This window comes from Felis catus, chromosome B3 (assembly GCF_018350175.1).
Source record: "Felis catus isolate Fca126 chromosome B3, F.catus_Fca126_mat1.0, whole genome shotgun sequence".
Classification (NCBI taxonomy): domain Eukaryota; kingdom Metazoa; phylum Chordata; class Mammalia; order Carnivora; family Felidae; genus Felis; species Felis catus.
In genome coordinates this window covers 72,142,501-72,153,277 of record NC_058373.1, presented here as the reverse complement: position 1 = coordinate 72,153,277, position 10,777 = coordinate 72,142,501, and the positions used below count along the sequence as shown (strand labels likewise).

At 41.5% G+C, this 10,777-nt stretch overlaps 1 protein-coding gene across 4 annotated transcripts in view; it reads left to right on the top strand.

Moving 5' to 3' along the window:
• The first annotated feature begins 2,101 nt into the window (after positions 1 to 2,101).
• CHD8 (chromodomain helicase DNA binding protein 8) overlaps positions 2,102 to 10,777 on the top strand; it is a 62,646-nt gene continuing 53,970 nt past the window's right edge. For 2 of the 4 annotated variants that reach the window (XM_019832774.3, XM_011283119.4), the window contains exon 1: positions 2,103 to 2,215. The gene's annotated coding sequence lies outside the window, so the exon portion shown is untranslated. Of the gene's footprint in view, positions 2,216 to 10,777 lie in introns of all 4 variants that reach the window. The other 2 variants (XM_019832775.3, XM_011283122.4) reach the window with 2 other exon arrangements.

The window sequence follows — 10,777 nt, the reverse complement described above, 5'->3', positions numbered from 1 at the left end:
TGGGTGGGCGGGGTGGAGGGTAGGTGTGCCTGGCTGGTTCAGTGGGAAGAGCATGGGACTCTTGATCTTGGGATTGTGAGTTCAAGTCCCATGTTGGGTAAAGAGATTACTAAAAAAAAATGAACTTAAGGGGCACCTGGGTGGCTCAGTCGGTTAAGCGTCTGACTTCAGCTCAGGTCATGATCTCACGGTTCGTGGGTTTGAGCCCCGCATTGGGCTCTGTGCTGACAGCTCAGAGCCTGGAGCCTGCCTGTGATTCTTTGTCTCCCTCTCTCTCTGCCCTTCCCTTGCTCACGCTGTCTCTCTCTATCTCTCAAAAATAAATGTAAAAAAAAAAAATTTAAAAAAAATGAATTTAACCCACTCATAATCTTCTATACTTAGATATTTCACCAGTGTAAGGAAAGCATGAGAAAACTACTTGGGCAATGTATTGATCATTGCTGATGTTCAGAGTGAAATGGTCTTGAAGAATTAAAGGAAGTAGATTCCCCAGCCCACACCACCCCCAATGCAAAGAATAGTAGTTAAGAGATAATAAGGGTGTTTGGTTCCTAAAGGCCAGCACCAGAGACACCTTTCTGACTCAGACAGTAGAGGAAGGGACTCGATCTAGGGGTTCTGAGTTCAAGCCCCCACCTTGAGGATAGAGCCTAGTATCTATCCTCAATGTTAATGTTATTGCAAGCAGTAAATCAAACTACTAGATCATTGCAGATAGTAGAAATTAGTAGAGCAGGCACACCCGTTCCTTTCCATGCCTGTAACTAGTTTGATAGGTTTATTTTGGACCAAATAAGCAGAAGGAACCTATTGGTTTTTATTCCAGAAACATAAAAATTAAGATCATTGCTGTATATGCATTTACAGACGCACACCAATGGCACGGCTGGTATATTGTTTTGGTAAATTCTAATACCTCAAATTGATAATGATAATGGTAGTAAGTAGCCAAGGGGAAATTTGGCCAACGGATTTTGCTCAATATACAGGGAAATGTTTTTGGCCAAGTCTTACCACTCCTGTGGCAAAAAGTATTGCTTTAATTCCTTACTGACCCTGAGTGCCTACTATGTTTGACTGTGCAAATATATTATTCCCTGAGAAATTCCTTTTTATGATCTGGAAGGATTCACTTCACTCAATTTCAAAAAGCAAAACCTTCCTGTAGCAAGTTGTAATAGAGATTTAGACTAGGAAACACGGAAGTGTAAGGCTGTCCTCACTAATGGCCTTCCTCACACATAATCTCTTCTGGAAGACCTCTATCATGTGTTCTACTCATATTCACACATTGTTTGAGTCTAGTGATGAATTTGGGGCCCTTAAAAAAAAAATTCCTAAATCCTGTTCATTTATAAGAAACTCCCAGTCCTGGATACTGTCAAACTCAAACTGGAAAACTTGTAAGTGAAGTATTAGGATTGGAAGCACCTAGAATAGATACATTGCTTATGTTGGTCTTACGCTGATATTATGAGGAGTGAGGTGTCTATAAAGGATTTTCCTAGGACTGGGAAAATCCACTCTCATTCCAAAAAATTGACTTTTGTTGCTGCTGTGATTTTGGTAAGGTCTCTACACTCCTATGAGAGGGGGGTGGTGGTTGCCTCCAACTACACTAAGCCCTCTTCCAGCCCATGGTGACTGGGGACATTCTGGTTATATGAAGTATGTGAGGGCTGGACCTAAGTAGTTCGACGGAACTCCGGAAAGGGCTTCAAATTCCTTAAGCACTCCTTCCTCTTCCCCGTCCCCAAGGCACCGGCCCGATTCAAGATGGCTTCCCTGAGACAGGTAACTAAATGTTTTAGTTTAGAGCGCCCCCACCGGCGGGGGTCAAAAAAAAAAAAAAAAAAAAAAAGATACCGAGAGGCCTGAACGCCTGTGAACTGAGCAGTCAGAGGCAAGCTGCCGCCAGATTTTATTTTCAATCAGGCATATCTGTGGTTGCCTACGTACCCTTCTCAGCCTTTTAGGACCTCCCATCCTCCAGAGACTTCCTGGATGGCGCTCACACTACCTTGCTGGAAGAGGCCGGGCGTCAGCCCTACCATTGGTGGGTGGGAGCGGAGGTGGGAGGAGCCGAGGGAGAATGGACTACCAGCAAGCTAGATTGAGGCGAGGGCTGGCCATGCTCCGCCGGAAGGCGCCTTGTTCTCCGAAAGGGTGAGTTGAAACGCTGGCTGGAAAGGAAGCACCAGGACTTGTTCAGGTAGGCTTCCCGCTCATGCCTGCTCACCAGTGCTGGTCCAAGAGTCTTTGCAAAACTAAAGCTCTTAGAATTGGTTTCCATAACTCATCCTCCTCCTCGCTCCCCCGCTCCTTGCCCGTCCCCCAGTTGTGAGGGATCAGGTGCTGGGTGATGCTCTGGACTGAACCATTCTCCTTTGTGAAAGGCCGGGGGAGAGGGCGGCTGCTGGGCCGCGGGGCCCCAGCCGGGCCAAGCCGCGAAGGGGGCTGCCCCGCCGCTGTGGGGTTTTTAGGGCTTGTCATTGCATTACAGGGCGTGGTGTCGATTTGGGGCAGCTCCTTGTTCTGCTTGCCCCTTTAGCGGAGAGAAAACTCCCCGGCTCCGTTTGGTTATTCCATACTTTGGACTCAGAAGTGGGAGGTTAGGGTTTTTTGTGTTTTTTTTTTTTTTTCTTTTCTGTCTGCTTTTTTGTATTTTAGTAACAAAAGTGGGTAGGAAAGCTTAGGGCGAGCGTGTGCATATTGTTATACATTATTAGGTGTAATTTCGTGGGTCTCTGGGAGGGCAGATCGGGTTTTTGGAGAGTATTTAGAGATGGTGGGAAGAGAGGAGCTGAAGCCTTGGCGTCTCCATTGACAGGTCTGCAGAGCTTACTGGTCTTCTGTTGCATTATGTAAACTCTTCACTAGCAGAAGACCCCTCCCCCTGCCTCGGAGCGAATGCAATTTCTTTATTTACCTGTCTCTAGTGTCGCAGGAAATTTTCCAGCCATTGCAGCAACTGTGCAAGTGCAGCGGCTCTTGCCCTTAAGGGACAGTCGTGAAGTGATTAAGGTCTTCAGAGAGGTGTATAGTGGGGGTGTCTAGATGGACCGATCTCTTTTCAATGACTGAGCACAGTGAGCTAGGGGTCGAAGACTTAGAACTCGATGTCTTGTCCTAGTGGAACGCCCCACGTTGAAGCCACAGGAGCTGCATTATTGGTAACTACTGCATCCTACTCTCACACTAGCATCCACAGATTACTTACTCTTCACGTTGTTCCAAGCCTTTGAGTTCAGTCAGGGATTCTCTAACAGGTTTATCCTTGGAATCGGCTGAGGCCCTATCTGGTGTGGGACACGGTGGATGGTAGAGGGGGAGTTTCGGATTTGAGTAAGTTCCTCTGTTAGTTAATTAGATCATGCCTCTGCTTAGGAATTTCTTTTGTAGTGGTCGCCAAATAGCTTTCAGAACAAATTGTGGTGTTTTGGACTTATCCCACCTCTTAAAAGACAGTTATGATAAAACATTTTCTACTTAAGAAGACCTGGGTTACAAGAGTGGCACACAAGTGGGTCTGCAAAGCATGATGAAGGACATTGGCCCAAAGAGAGGGTGGGCGAGTGTGACGGGACAGGCCTGGGGGAAGGGTTAAAACTGAAGTGGTGAAGGAGTAATGGATGGAATCAGGGATTTGATGGAGCAGTGTAGGGGTACTTGCACAGTTCACACACCTTCCCCATGTTTGATCTATCCTGTGTGTCTGGCCTTTTGATTTTGTCAGTTTGGAAACTGATATGGATAGAAAATGATAGAAAGGGAGAGAAATCTACCGAGCTGATTGTGAATCACCAGGAAACAGACCTTGTATTTTCTGGGACAGTCTTCTCTACAGCACCACCAGGTGATGAGGTGGAAGAATCTTGGCATTGTGGTCACCACCACTGCAGAGTTTAGTTATAACAGGAAAAAACTTGACATTTTATTTGAAGAATCTGATAGTGATAGGTAAGATAGAGTTCTGATAGGTTAGGTAGGATGGTGAGGGGGAATCAGTCTTTCAGAGAAACTAATGTACCCATCTCCTTTGAAAAGGGTGAGATAGGGGCGCCTGGGTGGCGCAGTCGGTTAAGTGTCCGACTTCAGCCAGGTCACAATCTCGCGGTCCGTGAGTTCGAGCCCCGCGTCAGGCTCTGGGCCCATGGCTCGGAGCCTGGAGCCTGTTTCCGATTCTGTGTCTCCCTCTCTCTCTGCCCCTCCCCCGTTCATGCTCTGTCTCTCTGTGTCCCAAAAATAAATAAACGTTGAAAAAAAAATTTTTTTAATAAAAAAAAAAAAAGAAAAGGGTGAGATGTTTTTAACCTAAACTACCACTTAAGATTAATTTGTGGTGCCAAGAACTAACTGTATTTGCTTACTGAAAGAATGAGATTTGATATTCTCATCTGTGGAAGGACTGTAACATTTTAACATAGCATGGAGATAAATGTTTATGCTTTGAAGATACTGTTTGTCCACTGCCTTGCAAGAGTTAAATTGTCTTCTAAGCCTACATTGAGCCTGATACCTGGGGAATAAACAAGACAAATATTTTCTGGCTCCTCCGCCCTTACCCCTAGGAGTCACTCTACTTCTGGACTTGCATTTGGGCAAGTCCCTGATCTGTGGTCTTCACGTGACCTACCTTGCCCTACTGTGACTCACCTGTATTTACTGTTTTACCTTAGCAGTCGATTCATTGATACAGTATCATTTCATATTTTACTTGGTTGAACTTTTCATTATCTCTTCAGTTGATTTTTTTAGTCTTTTCCTCACAAAGTTGGTGATCTTCCTTTCATCCTTCTATTATGATTTTGTTCACTTTGCTTTTTGTTTTAATTCACTGATATTGTGCCTTTTTTGCTTATGTCTTGTTGAGACCTTTATTAAAAAAATATTTATTTTTGAGAGAGAGCGAGCGAACAGGGGGGCGTGGGGAGGTGCAGAAATAGAGGGGGACAGAAGATCCGAAGCAGGCTGTGCTCTGACAGCAGCGAGCCTGATGCAGGGCTCAAACTCATGAACCATGAGGTCGTGATCTGAGCTGAAGTCAGACATTCAACTGACTGAGTCACCCAGGTGCCCCATTGTTGAAGCCTTTTAAGATATGTAAAGAGACCCTAGTTTTTAAGATGTGTTCTTTTGGTACCTTGTACTCAGTTGTATATTTATAAAACAAAGCTGTTGTATCAACCGTTTATTTTGGCCTAAAGGTTTATTTAATCCTTTATTACATTCTGAATTTTATCCTGGATAACCTTTCCTCACCTTAACCTCTTGTTTTGTTTTGTTTGTGCAAGTGTATCAAGTTGTAATGTAGCTTTTTTTGTGTGTTCTTTCACTCTATTTCATATTGCCTTTAAGATTTTCATTGTATTTATGTTGCGAAGTAAGTCTATGTCTTTGTAGTTACTGGATGTTTTAAATTTAAACTACAAAGTGTGTTAGTCTCCAGATTTCTCATTAAGCTCTTCTGTAGGTAATGTTTCTTTTGCCCTTTTATGATCCATTACTTTCTATCCTTCACATAGGCTCTTGGTTGTTTAATGTCACATGTAGCATAAGTGGTCAACTTTAAAGTATCTTTTTTTTTTAGACTGATATTCTGTGCCTTTTATTCAGTTGTTTTTTTAGACTAACTTTAAAATATCTTAATTGTTGCCTTAAGAGTGCAGCAGGAGACTTAAAAAAAAAAAAAAGCAAGTCATTTTTACCCACCCATGTATGCTATAATATAATAAAAAAAAAATCCAGCAGCACAAACAGAAAGTAGACTGGCATAGATAATTGTTTTACATTTGTGTTCAACAGCAATGGATATATTGGAATATATTCCAAGCATTAGAGCAGCACAGGGAATCTAGACAATGTTCTAGCGCCTTCAAATTCTGACTATCCAAGTATATTCTCACTTGTTTGTTTGATAAGAATTTCCAGAGCATCACACTCATAATCAAGTAAATGTACAAAAAGATTTCAAAGACAATTTTAAAAATTAAAGGGGCGCCTGGGTGGCGCAGTCGGTTAAGCGTCCGACTTCAGCCAGGTCAAGATCTCGCGGTCCGTGAGTTCGAGCCCCGCGTCAGGCTCAGGGCTGATGGCTCAGAGCCTGGAGCCTGTTTCCGATTCTGTGTCTCCCTCTCTCTCTGCCCCTCCCCCGTTCATGCTCTGCCTCTCTCTCTGTCCCAAAAATAAATAAAAAATGTTGAAAAAAAAATAAAAAAAAAAAATTAGGGAGCCTGGGTGGCTCAGTCAGTTGAGTATTTGACTTCGGCCAAGGTCATGATCCCGTACTTCATGGGTTTTAGCCCTGTGTTGGGCTCTGTGCTGACAGCTCGGAGCTTGGAGCCTGCTTCAGATTCTGTGTCTCCCTCTCTCTCTCTGCTCCTCCCCTGCTTGCACTCTCTCTGTCTCCCCAAAATAAATCAACATTAAAAAAAAGGTTTTAAAAATTACTTATTCTTATGCATAGTTTTTAGGAAAAGATTGGCTTTATCATTGAAAGAATGGAAACATCCCTGAATTATCTCCTCTGTACATTTCCATAGAAATTTATTGTGTATGGCTTCATTTCATTTGGTCTTTTCAAAGTTTATTTCATTTTAAAAAGGTAATTAAATGACATACTACTGAAATCACTACAAAATAATAAGACTGCTTTTTTTTCTCCTCTGTATGTCAGCTACTTAATCCTTTTGTCAGTAGTTCTAATCCTTTTGATAATGTCCCAATATTCTAGTAATTTGTAATTCCATAAAAACACCTTTTTGTTTTGAGAGTCTACATTTCTTCTAAAACTCTGTATCTTTCTGAGAAAGGATATATTAACTGAATTCTTAATTTCATCATTCAGGAGCTGTAAAGTCTTTCAAGTTTCTCAAGTTGTCTCTCATGGTCATTATAGAAACCTTTGGAATATCTTGCTTTTCATTTTTTTTTTTTTTCTTCCCACGACATACTTTAGGGATACACTACATCTTGGGGATTTATTCCTTTGGGACATGGGTATTCAGAGGTACATTGTCTATTAGTGACATGGGAATTTCATTTTGGTTGTTCTAGAAGAAATCAGTGGTTTCAGTGGTTTAGCTGTCTATTTAGAGCCCAAATCATAACAGAATTTCCTAATAGAACGTAATTTTCACTTTCTGATACAGATATCAGATACACATCAGTAAAACATCTACCTACGTAAACTGATAGGAAGATTTTTCTGGATTTTTATTTTTATTTATTTATTTTTAAATGTCTTTATTTTTAAAAAAATTTTTAAAATGTTTTTATTTATTTTTGAGACAGAGAGCATGAGCAGGGGAGGGGCAGAGAGAGAGGGAGACACAGAATCTGAAGCAGGCTCCAGGCTCTGAGCTGTCATCACAGAGCCCGACACGGGGCTCGAACTCACGGACTGTGAGATCATGACCTGAGCTGAAGTCAGACACTTAACCGACTGAGCCCCCCAGGCGCCCCTATTTATTTATTTTTGAAAGAGACAGAGTGTGAGCGGGGAAGGGGCAGACAGAGAGAAAAAGAGAATTCCAAGCAGGCTCCGGGCTCCTAGCTGTCAGCACAGAGCCTGACGTGGGGCTTGAACTCTCAAACTGTGAGATCATGACCTGAGCTAAAGTTGGAATCTTAACTCACTGAGCCACCCGGATGCCCTGATTTTTCTGGATTTTTAAATAGGGGCTACTAAGTTGCATGAGCATGGACCTTTCATCCGTGTTACATTCTTCATTGCTTCTACTCAGTAAAGTTCTTTTTTCCTCTTGTCTGGGGAGTGGAGCATATGAGTCAGCTCTTTATTTATACATCAGTTCTCCTATAAAATGTAGTGCCTGTTTTTCAGGTGTGCCTCCTACTGGGGGGCACCTTCTTCATGAGGCCTTAAGTTGTGTGTGTGTGTGTGTGTGTGTGTGTGTGTGTGTGTGTGTGCGCACATATATATAATGGTTGTTTCCATTCACTGCTCTTCTGAAAGTCATGGGAGTCAAAAGTTGAGGCAGTTAGATGGAAGCATGTGAACTACCAAGGGGCAGCCTAGTCAATTGGAGGCTTCTATGTTCCCACCACAGGCATTGTGAAGTAAATGGAGTACTGTGAGAAAGACACTGGCATCATTCCTACAAACACAAAAAATGATTAATTGAATTATCTGAATGTTGCCCTAGACACCAGTGCTGGTTGAAGTCTGTTCCGTGGTTTTAAGGTTAAAGGGCTATACTGCTTTCTCAGAGTCTTTTCATCTCGCCCAGCAGTCCTGCTATTCTAATTGTGAAACTTTTACGTCTATTTCAGTATCCTACCATTCTGCTTAGTAGACCAGCACAGCCAAGTCTCTAAGGAGTGATTTTGCTTTGAGAGAAACCTTTAATGGTACTCTTTCAAATTATTGCATAGGGAATAATAAACTCCTTTTTATTTGCCTACTATGTGCCAAACAGTGGACCTTATCTTTTAGTCTTCAGAGGAACCCTGAAATGTATGTGACGTTAGTAGCTTCATTTTACAGAAGAGGAAAAATAAGACTTAGCGAGGTTAGGTAACTTAGCCAGGAGTGGGACTCTGGTCTGTCCGACTTCGAAACCCCATTCATTAGCCAGCCTCCCCCCCACTGAAAAGTTCAGTGCTGACCCCTGTGAGAGAACTGTCTTTGACCACGACATTAGACAGGTAAGCATTCTGTAGCCTGTTAAAGCTGTACCTTAAGCAGTTGAAGAACCTTTCTTCAAAAATTAATTTTTGTCTTTGTATCTCTGTTAAAAGGGGAAAAAGAAGAATAATAGTTCGTTTCTTTTATTTAACCTAAGTTATTTTAAAGATAAGATATATGAAATACTAAGCTCTACAGAGGAAATTCATTTGGTCAGTCTTCCAAATAACTCCATTTTTTAGCCAATGCAAGTCAAACTAGCTCACTAAATTTTCATCAGTCCCATGTCCCATGAGGTCATTTTTGTGCCTGGAAGCCCAAGTGTGATAATAACAGTGGTTTATAATGTTTCTCCTCCCTTCGCCACATACACTTTTTTTAAACATAAATGTTGCAGTGAAAATAATATCTCATAAATAATTAAGTAAAAGTTTATATTTTTCTGTTAGGCTGAGCAAATGTATGTACACTTGGCTCAGTTAAAAAAGCGCCTGCAAGAATGCTATGTGTGTGGGGATGGGGGGAGCATACGGAGGCCCAGGACTTTATTACCTAAATTGTATATATTGTTACTTATACCGGATGCCCAAAAGTGGCATTATACAAGGTGGATATGTTGATCCAGTTAGATATTCTTCAGCTGGAACCCAGAATGTTATTTTCACCTTGGTGACCATGTGCCAGCAAAGAAGTACTTTTCCAGATCAGTCTAACTCGACCTATGGGCCATGATCCTTAAAGATTAGGCTCTTATTTTCTGTCTTCAGACATAGGGAAAACTCTAGAGTTTTACTGGAAAAAAAAAAATCTACATTGAGGCTGATTTGAAAATGAATCCATGCCCTAGCTGGGTCATATGGGTATAGTGTCGTCTATTTGCTTCTTGCCGCAGTTTTAAATTGGCTGCCACTGAGACTTTATGGTCCCAAGCCTAAAGGAGGTAACTAAAATTTCATTATTTTCAATACTGATTATCACACTATAGAAAATAGTCTTTTATGTATATTGTATTTAACCCCTTTGAGTATATGTAAAAGCTGTGTCAACTCCACGTTCTCAAAAGTGAAGATTCTATAATGCGTCTTCTGAATGAATGTTTCTGGTAGGAAACATGCCTCTGCCCATTTATTATCTGCAGTCTGAGGGAAGCCCTGGCTCTTGCTCAGAAACCTCCCCATTACCTCTCCACAGCCCCACTCCCACGCACCTTTGGCTAGAAGTTGAAAATGCACTCCTAGGGCGCTCCCTGGCTCAGTTGGTGGAGCATGCGATTCTTGATATCTTGATGTCTGGGTTGTAAATTCAGGCCCCACATTGGGTGTAGAGATTACTTAAAAATAAAATCTTAAAAAAAAAAAAAAAAAAAAAAAAAAAGGAAAGAAAATGCAGTCCCTCAAGAAAAGTGCATTAAATGCCTATTACCACCTGAGAAGCAAAGGGAATAGTGCAATAAGTCATACACAGTTTTTGCCTTTGTGGAACTTACATTCTAATGGCAGAGGCAGTAACATCAAACAACTGATTCTATAATCAGTTATTTAATCTCACTACAAAAATAAAGTTATGGATATTACAGGAGAATTTATCATGGGGGCATCTAACCTAAAGCATACTACAGTAAGGTGATTAAGAATGTGACTTCTGAAGCCACACTGCCTAAATTTGAATGTGGTACTATTTTTCACTAGCTGTGGGATGTTGGCAAATCTCTTGGTGCCTGTTTCCTTGTCTGTTAAAAAAAAGAGAGATTCCAGACTTAATAAAATTGAATATGTTAATGAATTTTAATTGTTTAGAAGAATGCTTGGCACATAATATACACTCAATAAATTTGGCTGTTTTTGTGACATCAGGAAAAGCTTTTCTTTGAAATGATGATGTCGAAATGAGCTTTGAAGGGTAAGTTAGAGTTAAATAGGCAGAATGGAGGAAAAGCAGTTAGAAGGCACTTGCAATAATAGTTCAGGGAAGTAGGGATGGTAAGTTGATCTAGAATGGCAGTGGAGACAAGTGGATGCATTTGAGGGATATTTAGGAGGTAAAGGTAGGATTTTAAAATAATGTATATGATGGTAAGGAAGAGATTTTCTGGTCTGTGCAGCCATGACTGTTGGAAGATGATTACCC